The sequence below is a fragment of the Danaus plexippus genome, chromosome 27, assembly GCF_018135715.1.
Source record: "Danaus plexippus chromosome 27, MEX_DaPlex, whole genome shotgun sequence".
Lineage (NCBI taxonomy): Eukaryota > Metazoa > Arthropoda > Insecta > Lepidoptera > Nymphalidae > Danaus > Danaus plexippus.
Window position 1 is genome coordinate 474,531 of NC_083555.1, and position 18,936 is coordinate 493,466.

At 30.3% G+C, this 18,936-nt stretch overlaps 1 protein-coding gene across 1 annotated transcript in view; it reads right to left on the reverse strand.

Moving 5' to 3' along the window:
* LOC116775762 (neural/ectodermal development factor IMP-L2-like) overlaps positions 1–17,590 on the reverse strand; it is a 33,627-nt gene extending 16,037 nt beyond the window's left edge. Inside the window, exon 1 of the mRNA XM_032668744.2 lies at positions 17,381–17,590. The gene's annotated coding sequence lies outside the window, so the exon portion shown is untranslated. The remainder of the gene's footprint in view (positions 1–17,380) is intronic.
* Between the last annotated feature and the right edge of the window lie 1,346 nt (positions 17,591–18,936).

Here is an 18,936-nt window from a genome sequence, read left to right on the forward strand (position 1 = left end):
ATTGCCCGGCAGTGTGTGAGTAGCAGCTTAGTTTCATGATGATGTAAGGCATTTTAGGGCATATTCGATCACATGCCTCGCGCGCCAATATAATTGTTAAATAACAATTAAGGCATTGTTTCTTTTTTCTTACAAGTGATTACATTTAAAAAAATAAAAAACCCTTAAAAATATTTCTCGTCTACGGAACCCGCAATCATTTTCACTTACTACATTTATGATCTCAAGCAGTGAAAACGTTATTTTATTTTCAAATTCTAATACAGGATAATAACCCTTACACGATCCGTATAAAGGTGAAATTACTATAATTGTATTTGTTAACAGGTAAAAAAAAATCCATCACGATTCGCATTTCTTCCGAGCGTTAATTCATTTCTCGCAAAAAAAGTGAGGAAAAAAAGTTAAAAATATCTTTTGTAATATGACGTAATGCCCCAAAAGTGGTCAGATCGACCTTCTCGGTGTGTATTTTGTTTGTTTGTTTGAATAATATATATATACATACATTATGTTCGTTTTAATTATTAATACGCGAAATGTTTTTGTTAGTTCTTGATTACACATCTTCTTAATCAAGAAGTGGAAAATAACTTCTGATGTGTTAATTTATGTTATATTTAAGACCACAATTACGCGCTTGGTTAGGTTTATTGGATACTGTGGTTATATCGTCACAGATAAATTTGGAATTATCATAATACATCTGTCTCTTTTTGATCAGTAAAATGAGAAATTTCACCGGCCTAAATTAACGACTTATACCTAATAGTTTTATTTCTTTATTATAATGTAACTAATCAAGTTGTATATAAGAGAAACCTGCGTTTTAAATTTATCTACCAAACTATTGTAAAGCCTTTACTGTACCCTCATGTGTAATTCCGCCTATGAGCTTCTGGATTACATTAAATTAAGATAATCTTCATCGAAACGACCTTGAAGAAAAAATGACGAGCAAAGTCGCGGGCGATCATTTTGCCAACCTTGATAGTGACATCTTTTACTTTTTGCTGTAACTCGAAACTCAGATAAAAAAAAACAACTTGAAAACTAAGAAAAAATACCGCGGACGAGCGCACAAAAAGCGAGTTACGTGAAAATGATGTCATATCAAAGTCGGTTTAACGATTTTTTTGATTATTATTATTAATACTAATTTATCTCTTATTGTTAGAGTAAAAAAATTTTTGGTTTTGACCTTTTGTGACGTTCACGGGGATTTTCTGCTGTTGGAATAAAATATGATTTTAATAAATTATATAAAAATAAAAAGTATTGACTAATACATTTTTATTTATATATTTTGTGTCACAATTACTTTGTCTTTGTTAAACCTAATTAACACTTGTAATATAAATAACTCGCTTATAACTATATCGAAAGATAACAATCGTGTTTAAATTAAATAATTACAAAAAGTATAACCTCGCATAAAAGTCTTTCTTCTTGATTGGTTTGGTTTTATTTGAAATGTGGGGACGACAGCCACTAAACATTTTAGTGGAATCAAAAAAGGGGAATAGCAAGAAAATAAATGGACAGTCCCAACAATTTTATGGTCAATAATATTCAAATTTTTTTCTATATAGCAAAGGCTTCTTTATAATAAAAACATTCCAAGGACGGCCAAAACGATTTCCCCATATTCAACAAATCCTTAACGTCACCAGCTCCGTAACTGGGTCGTACGCATATAACTTTACATGTGCGTCAGTTGCATACATGCATGCATTTGAATGCAGAGAAAGCATATTTGATATATAATCATTATGGAAGTATTTAAGGATAAAATTATTGACAATTATTTAAAATGTGATTCAAGAAAATTAATTTTCATAAAGAAATTTTAACGTTAGTAAGATTTAAACTATGGAATATCTATTTCATAATATATGTCTTAATTTATGATGAATTAGGGCCTTCATTAAAAACATATCTTAATATAGTCTCTTAGAAATTTATTAGACATATCATGGCGACCACATAAGAAAGTTTTATTTTCATCCTTTCAAAAAGGAGTTAAATATTCTGGCAATTAAGTTCGAGATGAAGGTTTAAACAAAAAAATACTATTAAATGATGACATTTGGACCTGTAAAATATAGAAATGGGATCTAGACGAATGAGAGATCAAAGATGACCTAAAATATTCTTTTTGCTGTATTATTTTCGATAGACAATATTCAGAGTAAAAATATTGAAGTAAAGAAAAGTGGTACCACAAACATCTGTACAAAGTGAGTTGAATATTTTTATATATAAGACATAAATAAGTATTCATTTATGGCAGAAAAACTAAAAAACATGCAATTGAGCAGCTTAAGATATTTCACTCACTTCGTACAATCAGAATATATAAGTATTTAAAGGTCATAAATCTATTTCATTATATAGTCTTATAAAAAAATTACACACATAAATGTATTGTAGAATTTATATAATTCCAGACATTTAAATTTGATTTAACAGAACGTACTATCTGTTAAGGTTAATTTACCATTACTATAAAGAATCAAAATAATAGATTCTTTTTAAATATGGTCTATTTTATAAAGTTCGATAACATTTTGACAAAAAAATATTTTCCGGAAAATTATTTCAGTGATAATAAAGCGATATATTTCTATAAATGTTGCTATAAACTAGAAAAAACTTATGCTCAATCATCAGACCCGTCCATCGTCTATGTGTGAACTATTTTCAACGTAAATTTAATAAGCTGAGCGTAATATTAAAAAAGAACAAAAAAAAAATTGCTATTAATTACAAAAAAAAAAACAAGGAAATGATTAGAAACCCTTGTTGTTACCAAGTACAAATATAACGTTTAAAATATATTTCCTTATATCAAAACTAAGAAAAGCTCATTCGCGCTCAGCCATGAGATGTCCGAATCATTCAATGATTCATCAATAATTTATAATGATTATAATCAATACAAGAATAAAATACATTAAAATCGATTCATAAATTACGTTTGACATAAGTTACCTCATAACTACATTCGTTAGGGGATTTAATTAAGTTTATTAATTACATAAACACTTAGAATTATAAAATATTACTCACTTACATAAATAAATGAAAAGGAACATGCAATCTAATGAACTGCAATAAACAATAAATTATAGTTCAAAAAGTATTTGAAAATGATACGAAGTAATTTCGTTTAATCAGAGAAGTAATTTATGACATCACGTAATTTTTAATCATCATCACATTTCGAGAAAACATACATACATTCATCATCATCATCATCAGCCTATCGGAGTCCACTGCTAAGCGAAAGCCTCTTCTCACATGGAGAAGGTTAGAGCATTAATCACCACGCTTGCTTAAGACGGGTTGGCGATTTTAATTTGAAATTATAAGACCAGATTTCCTCACGGTGTTTTCCTTCACCGTCCGTCAGTGGTGTCTAAATACTCTTAGAAAGTACATATGACTCGGAAAAGATCACATTGGTACTTGCCAGGTTTCGAACCCGCGGCCTCACGTATGAGAGGCGGACCTTTAACCTCCGGGCCACCACAGCTTCTACATACATTCAATAATCGATATTATTTGTAACGATACATTTAATTATTAAAAAAATAGTAATCAGATTCAAAACAGGCTCGTTGTTCGGATATTTTTAATAATTCTTTAATGGCAACGATTCTATATAATCTGAAACATCTTCAAAACTAGGTGTGCCATACATTAGATTTATCAAAATTACTGTTATATCATTATCATATGATAACACAAATCAAATCTAAACACAGAGAGAGTATTGAATGATATTAACACACTAAAATGCCGTTACAGAATCAACAAACAATACAGTAAACGCACAGAAACACGGTCAAATATTGAACCAAAAGATTACTAACTCAGCTAACTCGACTTATTTGTTTGATAGTCGATTTAGATGTGAACGTTTAAATTATACTAAGGTGTCATTTAGAAAACATCCAGCCACTGAAATTTGATTCATATAACTAATTAAATAATCACGTTTAAATTAAAATAAGAATACAGGTAGAGACGGAAATGCCAAGTTCAGAGTTTTGATCAAACTCTACGTCTTAAAATTTTCTCTAAACTATTTAAATCTTAAAAGTCTTTTTATAAATAATAATACAATAAATTCTCATTGAACGTAAATATATTTTTTTTTACAAAGACGGTTCAAATCATATCCTCTCAAGGTTCGAAGAGAAATCATTCATTATTTTATTAACAAAAATGTTCACAGCATTTCCATATCGACAGTCAACGTTAAAATTTCAACATTCCTCCGATTATTCACACTTTTGATATGGTAGCCAGTTATTGAAAAATTCCTTAGATATATATATATTGCTTTAATTTTATATAACACATAACAAAATTATACGTAGATAAAATATTTTGTATAGGCTGATGCAAGAAATATTTTGATACCTAAATATTTACTGGATTGTTCAACTCAATCCAGATTTTTATGACATATTAGTAGAATCCCATGTTTTTGTTTTTTCTTAAAATCCTTGCTCTTTCTTAAAAGAAAACTCCTCGGGAAAGCTGTGAATAAATAGCAAAGATCTGCTGCTCTTACGTATGGAAAGTTTTGAACTAAATATAAGACTGGTAAAGAGCAACACGTCTGTTAAAAATTTTAATTTTAGTACAAAATTATATTCATTGATTAAAAGAGAGTAAGAGAAGAAGTTTTCAATGGATCCAACCTTTTAAATTTCAGAATCAAAATGGAAAAGTAAAAAAATTACAAATATTGTTTAATTTTAGGTCTTCGTTAAAAAATCTCATTTTTTTAAATACCATTATAAAAATCTATAGCCCTTAAACTATTTAGTCGAAGGCATGAAAATAATTTAAATTAAAAGCACAAGAACAACGTGACCTGCAATCGTTCGATTTAATCGATATGCTGGGATTTTTTCTTGGCAGTGTTCTGTCATTATTTTTAAATAATGTGTTCAATTGAATTAAAACAAAATATATAATGTTTCCTCTAATTTCAGCTTGATATAAACGAAGTATTTCCTCATACATGATTGAGTATCTACCCTGGTGGCGTGTATTTTTTGTGCGTCCATCAACTCAGCCAGTTAATTGGTCCGTCATATCTCGTGATCAGATATGATGCAATAGTACGAAGTCCAGTAAATGCAGTCGCCAAGCAGTCTAACACCATCAAATCAATGATACTAGTTTACTGCACTCCCACAGATTAATACAAACTCAGAATAAGCAAAACTTTATTTTATTTAACACATTCAAACACCGCTAACACATATTTTATATATGAAGAACAGTTTTTTTGAAGATTCTTTCGTAATTACGACTTGTAGCCCGAGAAAATTCGACGGCAAAAGCTAGTAATAGTAATGGAACCTTGAAATCGATTCACTAATTCAATGGCAGATATTCGTGATTATTAATGCTTGATTGGACGCGGTAGATGAGTACCGTGTGTGTATTTTATTGGCAGAAATGAATTTCTTATCCATGTAATATAACGCAGGATTTGCCTTGCATTCTTTGTTCAAAAATTTATTCTTTTAATAACATAAAAATAATCATTAACTATATCTAGCCGTCATCTAAGCGTAATGTCGGGATAGTTACTTATTTATCTTTTGTATTAAAAGTTATCTTAAAATTTAGTTCATTACTCTGTGACATTCCGATTGACGACTTGTCCTTATTGATTAGTGTAAATTATTACTATTGACTCTTCATTGACTGTCAAGTTGCACATTCGTTTAGACTCATTGTGTTTAGTTCCGTGTTTTAAAATAAGTCAGTGTAAAGTAATTTCAATAGAAATTAATTCGGATTTGATTTAAATTATTTTATATTATATTATATTTAAATTATTATTATATATATATATATATATATGTACTTTACTTTACACGAATTTTAAAAAGGGTGTATATCTAAAATTTGTCTAAAAGGAATAGAGACATAACAAATTCATTATAAAGTGTATGTAATTATTAAGAATATACTAAAGAAAGGAATTCCTTCAGATATATTTATAGATAATGGAGATAGAGAAAATCGCGTTGATTTTTATGTATGTCGAGGACAACTGTTACGTCACTGTGACGCAAACGCCGTGATGACGGACGAGCGCTTCTGAATGATTTTAAAACTAAGTCAGATGGGTCAAAGGTTATTGTGAAATAACTTCAACAATTAGGTTTCCTCCACGTCTCAATATATATTATATGTGATAAGTTATACTTTTGAAAAATGTCAACCAATTGTAGAGTTACTAATTCCTTATATAAAAAAAAAAACAATTTTTTTGTATTCATACATACACGTTTTAGTAGAAATAAATCCCAGCTTAATTTCTTAATATTGAAATAAATAATACGCCCAACTTACATAAGGTATGGTCATAGTAAAATTAAAAATATAATAAATTCTCATTCTCTGCCACTCTCTTTTCTTCTATTATTCTTCTCTAAACTTCTACGCTACTCTTTTTCCAGGTTATTTTTCAGTAAGAGGACATAACATTACGATCTCTTGTACCTGTTCATATCTAAACAAAGCGTTTTATGTGAATTTAAATGAACAAAGTCTTTTATTCACATTCAGATGTACTAAATTTCATGAACAGCAACTATAACTTATAAATTTCTAGAATTTTCGTTAAACCATCTCCATGTAAAATAATTTCAAAGGATTTCACTATGTCGCTGCTGGAATTGAAGGTTTATTTACAATCGCATACACTTAAAATTACATAATAAAAAATAATAAAACAAATATTTTTTTCGTTTATTTCAATATTATTCATAGTTTATCAATTTACGTATGTGTGATACATTAATATAATCTAAACTGTCACTGTTGTTTAAAGAAAAACTAAATACGTGAGATTGTAAAGGGTCAATGAACTTGATCGTGTTGGAATGTAAGAAAACATATATGAATGATATTTTATTCATACATTAGTAATGTACAGATAATAATACCTTGTTTTTAATTTGTAATTCCAATTATTTATTTAAATACGTACTGTTTTATTAGAGCCTAGTGGACTTTTTTTCTTAAGCAAATATATATATATATATTTCTTTGTTTGTTCTTTTCTTTGATATTAGAAAAGCTCAAACAAGCAATAATGAACCTCCAAAAAAATAAGATCAAATACGATTTTATCTTCATTTTGTGTATAACATTAGATTTTATTTGTTTTATATTATTTTTAATGATGATTACTTAAATTACGCTTGAAAACTTCGCCTCTTGACTAAATGAGAAAATTCACAAGCACTAGTGAATCCAACTCATTTTCATTTTAAGTTGTTAACCTTGGTTCTCGTTATAATATTATTAAATACATTTTTTGTACCACGTAAATTTAATGTGACGTAAATTGTATCTGATTTCATATTAAATCTAGCAACTTATATAAAACAGACAAACAGATTGTCTATGTATTATACACATTTATTTTTAAAGGCAAATTAAAATTCCTATACATAATAGTTTAGTGGAAGGAATAAACATTTTTTGTCTTATAAGTCCTTTTTGCCATTGCTGTGTTCAATATTTAATGAGAGAAATAACTCTATTATATTCATATTAAATTTGAAAATCTATTAAACTGGTAACCCAACCGTTTTCCGGCCTTTACTAGCGTCACCTGATCATTCTTGCTGTAATTCAATTTGTGTACGTGATAAACGTCATGTCAACTGTTAAACTTTTACCTCGCGTTAAGGTCTCACTATAGGGTTGGCACTAACAGTATTGACTCCATATTAAATAAATTAGATGGCCTTTCATATTGGTTTTTAGATTTAAATAAAATTCATACTAAAGTTTTAGTATTAAAAATATATTGTACACTATATGAATTAATAATATTATAATAAATATATATAACCTTCATGCCTCATGACGATGTTTCTTGATTTTTTTATATGCATCAAGCGCCAACCTTAATTTAGAATCTCGGGTTGAACAAACTTTGATGGAACAGAATCAGTTCAAGGCCACATCAGTCGTTATATGTAACTGCACTTATATCTATATAAATATAACACAAACGTCTGTTTGTACGTATATGAAATAAAATTGAATAACAAAAAACAATAAATATTAAATGAAAAGAAGGGACAGTTGCAAATGGTTTTTTTTATGTGAAAGGTGGCAAACGAGCAGACGGTCTACTTGGTGGGCACCGTCGCCCATGGACATCCGTAACATCTCTGTTGCCAACCTTGGTTTTTTAGAAAAAAGGAGGGATGGGAAAAAGGAAATGACGGAAAAAGGTGGGAATAGGGAAAGGGCAACCGGCTCTCTCACACATCGGACGAAACGCAGCCATTAAAGGCTACTTAACGCCGATCTTCTGTGAGAGGGTGGTACTTCCCCGGTCGAGCTCGCCCATGTTCAAGCAGTAACTTGACCACAACTAGTCTCTACCACCTACAAAGAAATGTATAGAAAATGAGTGTAAAGGTCCTTAATTATTAAATAACCATTTAATAGTTATTTGTTTCAAACTCTACAGGATATAAGGATTAGAGAAATCGGCTTTCCTATACATAAATAGATAGAAAATTGTGTAACTGAATAATGACAGTTCAAGTAAAATAACGTACAAAAATGTACAATTAAATTTTTGAAGTCGAAAATTTTAATGTGTGTAAAAAAATTTATATTTTCTTATATATAAGATTGAAATTTGATAATGATTCATTATAGATTCATGTTTTTATTGATTAAATATTGATACTACTGACACAGATTATACAAAAAGATAAGTGTGTATAAGCCTAGAATGCCTAAGAAAATGGACTGTGACTGTGATTTAACGAATGACTAAATCATTAGTACTCTCATCAGCATAGTATCAACGTTAAAGGTACTTGCAAAATAGAAATTTAAATTCGACGTTACAAACAGTATGCCTTATCACAAGTTTAAACTTAAACTACCTACGAAGCCTTTCCCGTTTCTCACTCAAGAAATCGCGTTAATATTTCTATGTGAAGAATTATAAATTTAATATAAGAAAAACATAGTTTTAAATATATTGATTCAAAATATATTAAACAGAAAAAAAATCTAATATACTAACTTTGTTACTACCATGTGTTATGTTTAGTCTGACTAGGAAAACTTGAAGAATTTACGTATTTAAAATACTCCAGTGTAGTCTAGAGTAATCACTGTTGCTCAAAGCCATCAGCCGTCAAAGAATGGTTCGTATTAATGACAATATTAGCAGAGCAATAACTCAACTTTAAATTTTATTATTATTAGAGCACTAAAAAAATCCGGACGAAACCGCCCCCATACACTAGTCGTAAATGACGCAATCATCCTAATTTATTTCGTATTACAATCTCATTTATTTTCAAGGTTTTAACGATTAATACAGAAAACATTCGTTACTGGCAATTTAATGACCCTTTCTCTTGTTTCACTCGAAATATAATTTGTTTATATAAAATAATACTTAAGTATATAACTACGAAGATTGTTTTTTATTTAGAATGTTTTTTTTTCGAAATAGTTAACGATATAGTATATATATAATTTCGTACATATGTAGCTGGATTTAATCAACAAATATTGAAATAAAATCTACATTAAAAAGATAATACATATTAAAAGCTAAACTTTTTTCAGTTTCAAGCAACTCATATATATTTTTTATTAACTAAAAGGTAATACCTTTGCCTTTACCCGCACGTTTCGCATGGCATAAAACACAGAAATTGTAAACTTTAATTGTTAACATCCACCCCATCATTATTGGAGATGAATTATAAAATTCGATCATAGATAATTTCTACATCACTCGTAGAAGATTCCTACCAAATTTGGAACATTTAGGAGATATATTTTAAAAACAGACCCTTGTTGACGCTCCTCAACACCTCTCGTGGACGGAATATCGTAAAGTCTTAGCTGACCTTTATTCACTGAAAGAAATATTCCTACTAAATTTCAAGTTTCTACGCCTTATGGTTTCGGAGATATCATGATGAGCCAATATAACGATAAAAATCTCTCATATGTGTATATATAAATAAATATATTGCCTATTAACTGTAACGCACTATAGCTACTGTTATTTTTGTAGCAAGGTACACATTTTATAAAATTTGGCCCACATGTAACATAGTTTAGAAAATTTTATTTGTTTCAACCAAAGGTAATGTACCTCAATGTAAAATACCTTGAAAACGAACGGCTATGAAGCATTGACAGTAAGAAAATCACAAAGAAGTTATTTAAGGAAACGAAATTTTTAGTAATTATGAATAATTTAATCACATAACTTTTCGTCTCTACAAAGGCACGATATTGGATTCATTCCAGCTATCAACATGCATAATAGAAAAGCAATGTAATAATATGCAATTCCTAAAATGTCGTCATTTTCATCAATTCCGTTTATGATCACGGTTACTATAAAGAAACGGTAAATTCGGGATTATGTTGATGCAAAAAAAACCGCGTAGTATCCGAAAAACTTAGTTTAGTTTAAAGGTTCTAAAATCATTTTAATAATTTCACTTAATTTGTTACGGTTTATGAATAAAAATGTTTAAGTTGATATGTTAATTTATTCTATATATGGAAGGTCCTGTTTGTGTTATTATTTAAAAATTAAAGACTAGTGGAACTAGTTAACTACTTTACCGTTATATGTTAATATTGACACAGCACTGATTCTTGCCAAATTTCGTCACTGATGAGGCCAACAGGAAGTTATTTGCGGGTTTAAATTCGACTACGACTCTCAAATATCTTGTATTGAAATGTTTTTCATACAAATTTGTTTCAAATGCTTTCTATCATCTTGTCTAAGTAATTTATACAAATTTTAACTTGATACTATCACGCCGCCATATAAGGAATTTTGTAAAACATTCTATAAGGTTTAATTTCCGATAGAGGTACGGGAAACAAAAAAAAAATTATGTGTTAAGTGTTTTTTATTGATTTTTATCATGTATTATATATATATATTCAGTACGTATTGTATTCAGTACGTAAAAATCATTACACATAAAAATTCGCTTATTTTTTCAGTCAAGATACATGAATGAATTTATAAGTTATATATACAATAGGTATAGAAAAGTTTACCTACTTTTTTTGATCACATAGCAAAACAAAATTATTTATATATATTGACGGATGGATTGAGGACAAAACCAAATAAATGTCTGTGTCTTGGTAGACGGAATACAAGATATACTTTATATGATCCGGGATTATCGTTAGGCGGTCGATGCCTTTCCATGGTTACGGAAAATGTACCATTTAAATTTCTTGGTCGGAAGATTGATCATATAGGATGTACTCCACCTTTGAAGGAATAGTAGATAGCTTTTTGACAACACTCTATCTCAACGAGGTAGCCAACAGATCAGTTACGTCAAAAAAGCTTGGATCTACGATAATTACCTAATTTCACGTTTAAATTGACCTTTTTCTAGTCTATGATTTTATTAAAATACTTTGGTCAAAATTTGATGCAGGCGTCATTAAGATGTTGAAGTTGTGGCTGGGGCTCGCGATATCCTCTAACTCATCAGGTTTATTCAGAGATCGCAATAGTTTTGGAATGAGTCTTAAAAGGCCATCGGAGCTCTATAAATACCTAAGAGTTTCCAAGAGATATATCCTGTGTAAATCCCATGATGACGTCATACATAGCTCCCAAAAGCCAAGTATGCCCAAGAGCTAGAGTCAAGACTTCCATTCCATAAGCAGTTTATGATAGGAGCATAAACTAACAGAAAAGGGTTAGAATTAAGTAAGAAGGCCGAAGATATGAATATATTAAAGTATTTTATTTGGCAAGATGAAAATGCTAAATATAACATCCATGAAATGAGTTTAAAGATGCAGAACGAGTGATTAGACATAGGATTTTTGCATCCCATTATCACTAAAATAACGCACCTTAATTCGTGATTGGTCGCCAGTATTGTTAAAATTTTATCTCAATGCGTTCCAAATGCCTCTCCCAGATCAGAGTAATTTAGTAAGATAGGGTAAAAGTACCAAAAAACCTTGCTGTATCTGTGGGAAGGCACTTGGAACTGCCAAGCATTTGATGGTGGGATGTAAAATACTCCTGGATAGAGCTCAATACTACATCCCCAAAGACAATGCCATCAAGGTCAATAAATATTACGAGCTCACAAACGAGCTGACAAGAAATATAATATTCGAAATAATAGGTTCGTCGTGGATTTGTACGCGGTAGAAGTTGGAGGGAGAGGTATAACGGCTAAATCTCTCTACAATCCACTAAAAGACTTTGGCCTGACCAAAACTCATATTTATTCATTCTTGGAACGTTCTTCGAAGGCAGCCCTAGCAGGTTCTTTTCAAATTTGATTAGGTAGAGGGAGGAACTTGGACAGTGGAGGTGAGCGTTTAAGTCGCATTAGATAGAGGCTTCTTAAACCTACACCTAGGTCGCAAGGCCCAGGCACTGATGAAGCTCCTCTCCCTGCAACGCGATGGACCCGGCACCCGCACGGTGAATCCATTGAATGCTAAGAGGTTTTGTCTCACTCATGAATAAACGATTAAAATATTTAAAAATCGACCAAAACCGCGAATAGATGCTTGTATATAAAAATACTACGTATTGTAATATACTATTTAGGACATTGAATTCCAAGAATTTACAAACAAATAAGTGTATTGTAGCTTCGGCAGTGTTTTAAGAATTCACGACGTGTTTTACGACGTAGTAAGTGGATTGATGACCTCTAAGTTGCTTACTATTAGTTATTCATATTATAAATAACTAAAATTTTTCCAGCAGCAGCAAAATTCAATTAAATTAAAAATAAAAAGTGTAGTAACTAAAAAACTTGGTTTCATTTAACTTTAACTCTCTGCTTATTACGTCAGAGGAATGTTTATAACATATAATCCTGAGAAAGATTTAAATATTTTACATTATATTAAAAATATTATACCCAAAAATAAACCGAATCAAGTTATTAAATAAGTTCTGAAATCGTATTTATTCCTAGTAGCACACTTCATAGTAATATTTACACAATACTAACTATATACTATGACATTCATTATATTTTAGTTCCACAAAGTAATTATGACTCGTAGAGATATCACTTGATTGCAGCGTTTAATCAATGCACACGTAGGGCACTCCACTAACGGCGATATTATTATAGAGATATAATAATAAATCCGTTTTCATTTAAGGCGAAAAAGAGAGCAGAAATATTATTTCATGAAAGTAAAGTATAACAACAATAGTATTGAAATTTAAGAAAGAAAGCAATAATTTTAAAGCCTAAAGCTTTCTCAGTATTAAGCCGTTATTAAATTACTCAGTATAAAACTATAACCTCGCTATATTTTATACTGAGTTATACTCGTTTTCTGTAAGATTGTACTGATGTCGACCCAGCTTCACTTATGATCAGTCAATTAACAACCAAAATGTCACATCAGGTGTACAGCAGCAAAAAAGTTTGCAGCAGTCGAAAAATCTTGGTTTAATTTTATCACGCACTGATTAAAGTAAAATTAAGGTCCACATTAACTCAAATGTGCAACAAAGACGGAACTACCCTTCAACTACTTTTCCAATGACTTTTTTCCCCTACTCCTACGAAAGCACGATGGAATGGTGAGTTAACCTCAACTTAACAGAAATTTTAATCCCAGCTCTTTCCTTTTGTCCTAAATATTAGCTGGTTGCATTTAAGATAATACAGAAATAAATATAACTAAGGTGTAGAGCAGAAGTCAGTTAATACAGCTCGAACATGGGCTGGCTCGACCGAGGAAGTACCACCCTCTCACTGAAGAATGTCGTGGAGTAGTCATTAATGGCTTCATTTTGTCCGATAAGTGAGAGAGCCGGTTACGCTTTCCCTTTTCCCATCCATTCCTGCCCTTTACCTTTTCCCATCCTTTCCTTTCCCTCTTCCCCAATCAAGGGTGGCAACACATACACAAAATAATCTTACGGATGTCCATGGGTGACGGTAACCACCACCATTAGGTAGGCCATCTGCTCTTTTTCCCTCTTTAGCATAAAAAAACACCAAGACCGTACGATCTTATATTCGATTTCTCTTAAAATAATTTCAGTTAACTATGAAGTATTTATTATTTTTGAAAAAACTTTTACATTTTTCACTTCATATAACACCAGTACTTGTTATACCTAACATAATATTATGTCTAAATATGTTGAAATTGGGATACTCCTACTCTTAAGTTCGCGTGACCATATGTCACAAAGTCTGGAGAAATATGCTGAGTGAATCTCATCGCACTCGTAGATGTACAACATTTACGGCAATCATCTTTTGTTACTTGAAACGTTCTGTCAAGTTTCAAGTTACATTAAGTTATTACAGATTACTGACAATCACAGATACATATCTTGGTTAGGTGCATGCTAGAAACACTCTAAAAGTCGTGCATTTTCACTTTGTAGTCTACTTAATCATAAGTATTAAATTAATATTTAAATACAACTAATATTTTCGGATTTACTTTGTTTTTTATTATTTTAAACTACATTATCCGGTTTCGGTTACTTTGCAGCAACCGTGATCACGGACAAACGAGATGAAAATGTCTGTTTTATATATCTAAATATTTGAATAATCTGATAGATACACGTTCCATCGTCTTAGTATTGAATCAGTTTGAGATAGATCTTTCTTTTCCTATTCTTACCACAAGCGTATAATCTCACAACATACAGAAAGTTCCACGTGTTCCACTCATCAACTTAGTTTTATACTATCTTGTTCTACGATTTATGAATGAAACTCAAAACGCTTCGTGTGTAACGTGAAACTAGTGGTACGTGGTCCTGGACTACTTACTGCTTTATATTCCTACAGCTTAAAATACTAGTGATAATATCTATATTATTTTATTTTTTATATTATCATGAACCGGTTATATTGGTTAAAAATATAGATTACATTTAATAAAACCATCAGCGGGCAAATACTAATTACTTTTAAAACATATCAGAATCGTTTACAGGAAACTATATGTTATTAAGTAACATATCATATTTATATATTATAGGAATTGTCGAACTAATGATCACTGACATCAGGAGAGTTCAATTGAGAGGTCATTGGGGCGGAGATGAGAGATTGATTAATATACGAAATTATTTCTAGAGGAAACCAGATTTTTGCCAAACACCGGCTATCTCTGGTTACGTTCATATTTATTTTATTCTTATACATATTCCCATTAATGTATATTAAAGATGCTGATTTGATTTCGGTGACGACAAGTTAATATTCAAATAGACTTATATATTAAATAACTATATATTTTATATACTCTCTTTTCACAGTGCTTAGCTTTATTTACCAATGACACAAATCGTTTCAAACATACCTATGTGCAACTAACAAATTCTTCATATAACAAGAACAAGAAAATTTATTTCCAACTATCTTAAATCTACGTTAATTACATTTAAGACAAAGAAGAGTTAGATAAGAACGTTTCAGTATTATTAGGTATAAATCAATCATCTTCATTAATGTTTATGAAGACCTGTGTTATGCAGATTTTTCGTTCGTTCAGACTATCCAGCTACAAATGCGAGATATAAAATAATATCTGATTATTTCAGTGAGGGCGCGATAGATCACTTTACGTATCGACTGAGACGTGACATTAAGGAAGTCGCCGGTTCCAACCTGTTCATTTACTTACTCTAAGATAACATATAACTAATTTAAGAAATATATTTCTTATCGATAACAACCTTTTTTTTTTGATTACGCAGGGAAACTCTTTTTACGAGCCGTCTCACCGGCCTTGGTGGGGCCGGTGAGGATGTGTGAGACTCGACCTGGGCAGGTCCCTACTCACTAAAACCATTGCGAAAGCCATCGGCCGCTATGTTGGTGCACCCCGGATCTGTCAGCGACAGGGCACACCAGCGACTAGCCGGTCCTGGCAAAGACCGGACTTACTCCCTCGGAGAAAGGGGGCGATCCCGGCAATCGATAACAACCTTACATAATATATTGGTACTTTTATACATATATAAAAAAAATACTTTTATATATGTGTGTGTGGGTGTGTGTGTGTGTGTATTTTTCCAAATGAAAAATCTTATTTTTTTTTAATTCAGACTTCATAAGCTTTTGTAGATTATATAATTTTGATATTTACCCAAAAATAAGCTGAACCCAAAACTCAGTTAAATCCAAAGTGAAGATTAATATAACGAGGTTTTGTAGGAAATAACTGTACGTTTGATCCCTTCCCTATTTCACGGTAACCTTGACTATAAATAACTGAATTATTCACTTCCTATATATAACAGTAACATTGTGAGTTAATAACTTGTTGGTATTTATATAATAAAGTAACTATTATCAGAATTCTTCTGAATCTTAATATTTAGAAAAACATTTTTTCTTCTGCCAGTCTACAAGAAAAAACAGAGTAACGAACGATTAGTGAAAAGAGATTTATTTAGACTTCAAACATACATTGTAGTATGTAAAATGTTATGTATATATATATGTATATTATATATGTATTATATATATATACATATATATGTATATATATATATTTGACATCAAAAACACACCCACAAATTACACCAATCTAGGTTACCTTGCATAAGATACTTTCGATTTATACATATATATATCTTTATATGCAACTCTTAAATTATTTCTCATTAAGTGAAGTCGGTTATTTAATATAAATTTTAATAATTAAACAAAACTCTAAACCTCTTTTCTCACGGGATTTATAAATTTAGAACGCTGTTGTGTACACAAAACAGTTGGTAGGTACAGCATACTAAATTTTTGAAATGATTACTAATAAAACCTAAGATCTGTATGTATATGTTACTATTATTTGAGACTTAGTTCTATTGAAGTTCTGAGTCACATTTATTTTAGTGAGTTTTGCTCTTCGATAATAAATATTACTTTCAAAACACACATACAATACCGATTTCTGTGTCATCTGCATATAACAGGACCAATTTTATAATTATCAATGTATATAATATCTCTAAATTGACTAATTACCATAAAAAGGTTATTTGAATTCATTTATACAAAACCGTGTAAATAATACACGTGCAATTAATCGTGAAGTCTCCATGTAAAGGAGAATCAATGAAACTCTTTGCTCTGTAGTGTGAAAAGAGTAAGAGTAATTACCAATGAGGAGTGTTTGAAACAAATTTTTATTCAATCAATGTCCAATAAAGATGTTTTACAAACAAGAAATGTCAATGTCAAATGTCCCTTCAATGGCAAAGCAATATGGACTCTATGTCCCAGATATATGTTTTGATTTAAGATAACGTTATAGGACTTACCTTTTTTTCGCACGGTTTAATTTGTAGCCTCGATGAACTGTTACTTTATGGTGAAATACAAATAATATTGTATCCGAAACACTTTTAACATCTTAATAAGTTACTACACGAACTGATCACACAAATGCCATCAAAGTGTATATCTGAAGGAAAGGCCGATTTGATGATAGTGATGTGCGCGGTAGTTATCGATACGTCTTTTTAACTCGACGCCGGAGTGTCGAATGATGTGTAAGTACTTTATCAGTAGTTTTGTATCGATTTTCGATTTATCAGCATTATCAGAATCAGTTATATGAATATGCGAATTGTTAATGTATTTTAAGGCTGCGCTATGACGTGAAGAAATCACTTTTTTATCTTTTTAACAAATCTTTTTTTTTTTATTTAACATGACATGACATGCCAATAACATATACTTGTTATTATTATTTTGAAAGAATCGTTTACAGAACTTAATGAAATATTAATTATTCTCATAAAATAGTGTTTTTAATTTTGTATCATTTTTTTAGGATGGGATCCATTGAATTTGTTATTCTTAACAATAAAAAAAAGAAAACTACCGAATTAAAACCCTATATCTTTGTGTCGGTTTGCTTGCAAACAGACATTTTTGATATTTTATTGCCGAATATATGTTTTAAACAGACAGACACTTATAATGACGTTTTAGAGAAAACAAACTAAAGAAAAAATTTAAACTAAAATAAATTTTCCAAACATAAATATCTACTAATATAATATATGTGTATCCCATAGTATAATATATGTGTAAATTTTATCAATACAAGCCATATAAGAATTTGTCCTTACCACATTATATCTGTACATTAATTAACTGATAACACATTTAGATAACGATAAAAAAATATATATATCATAAATACCTTGGAATTACCTAATTTAGGAATTAACTTCGTAACAATTAATTTTGTTTGACGATAAAAATTACTTGTCTCAATAATTTTATCGATATGTCCCCGGCGCGTCACTAGTCGTACCATCGGGCCCCTCATAGAGCGCTGTCAATGTCAACGACCGATTACAAGTCATGGTAAATGGTAGCGATTAAATCTAGAGCCAGTAACTTGATTCGTATGAAAAATGTAATTAATTAAGATTATTATAAAATAAAAAGTTTAAAAAATAAATTCTTTTATATTATCATAATAATAATGTTTAATTACGGTGTTTTAGAATACTTTTAGATAAACTCATTTAATCCACTTACGAGTGCAAGCACGATTGCTCAAGTGATAACGCAATTGGAACGGACCCAGTAGTCTCAAATACGGATACTGTTTTATTTAAAAAATCTACATATATATAGATATATAATAAATATCACAGAGAAATCCGTTATAACAAATATGAGATATCATTTCCTTCTTATTGTAATGGAAGGTTTTATACATGGGGGGGTGTAATTAAAGTCAACATGCAGCTAATGAGCGGATCCGTCGCACTTAAAAATAATTAATCGATAAGATAACGTCCATATCACAAATCAGTGTCTATAATAAGTGATTGTAAAATTATTATGAATTAACACT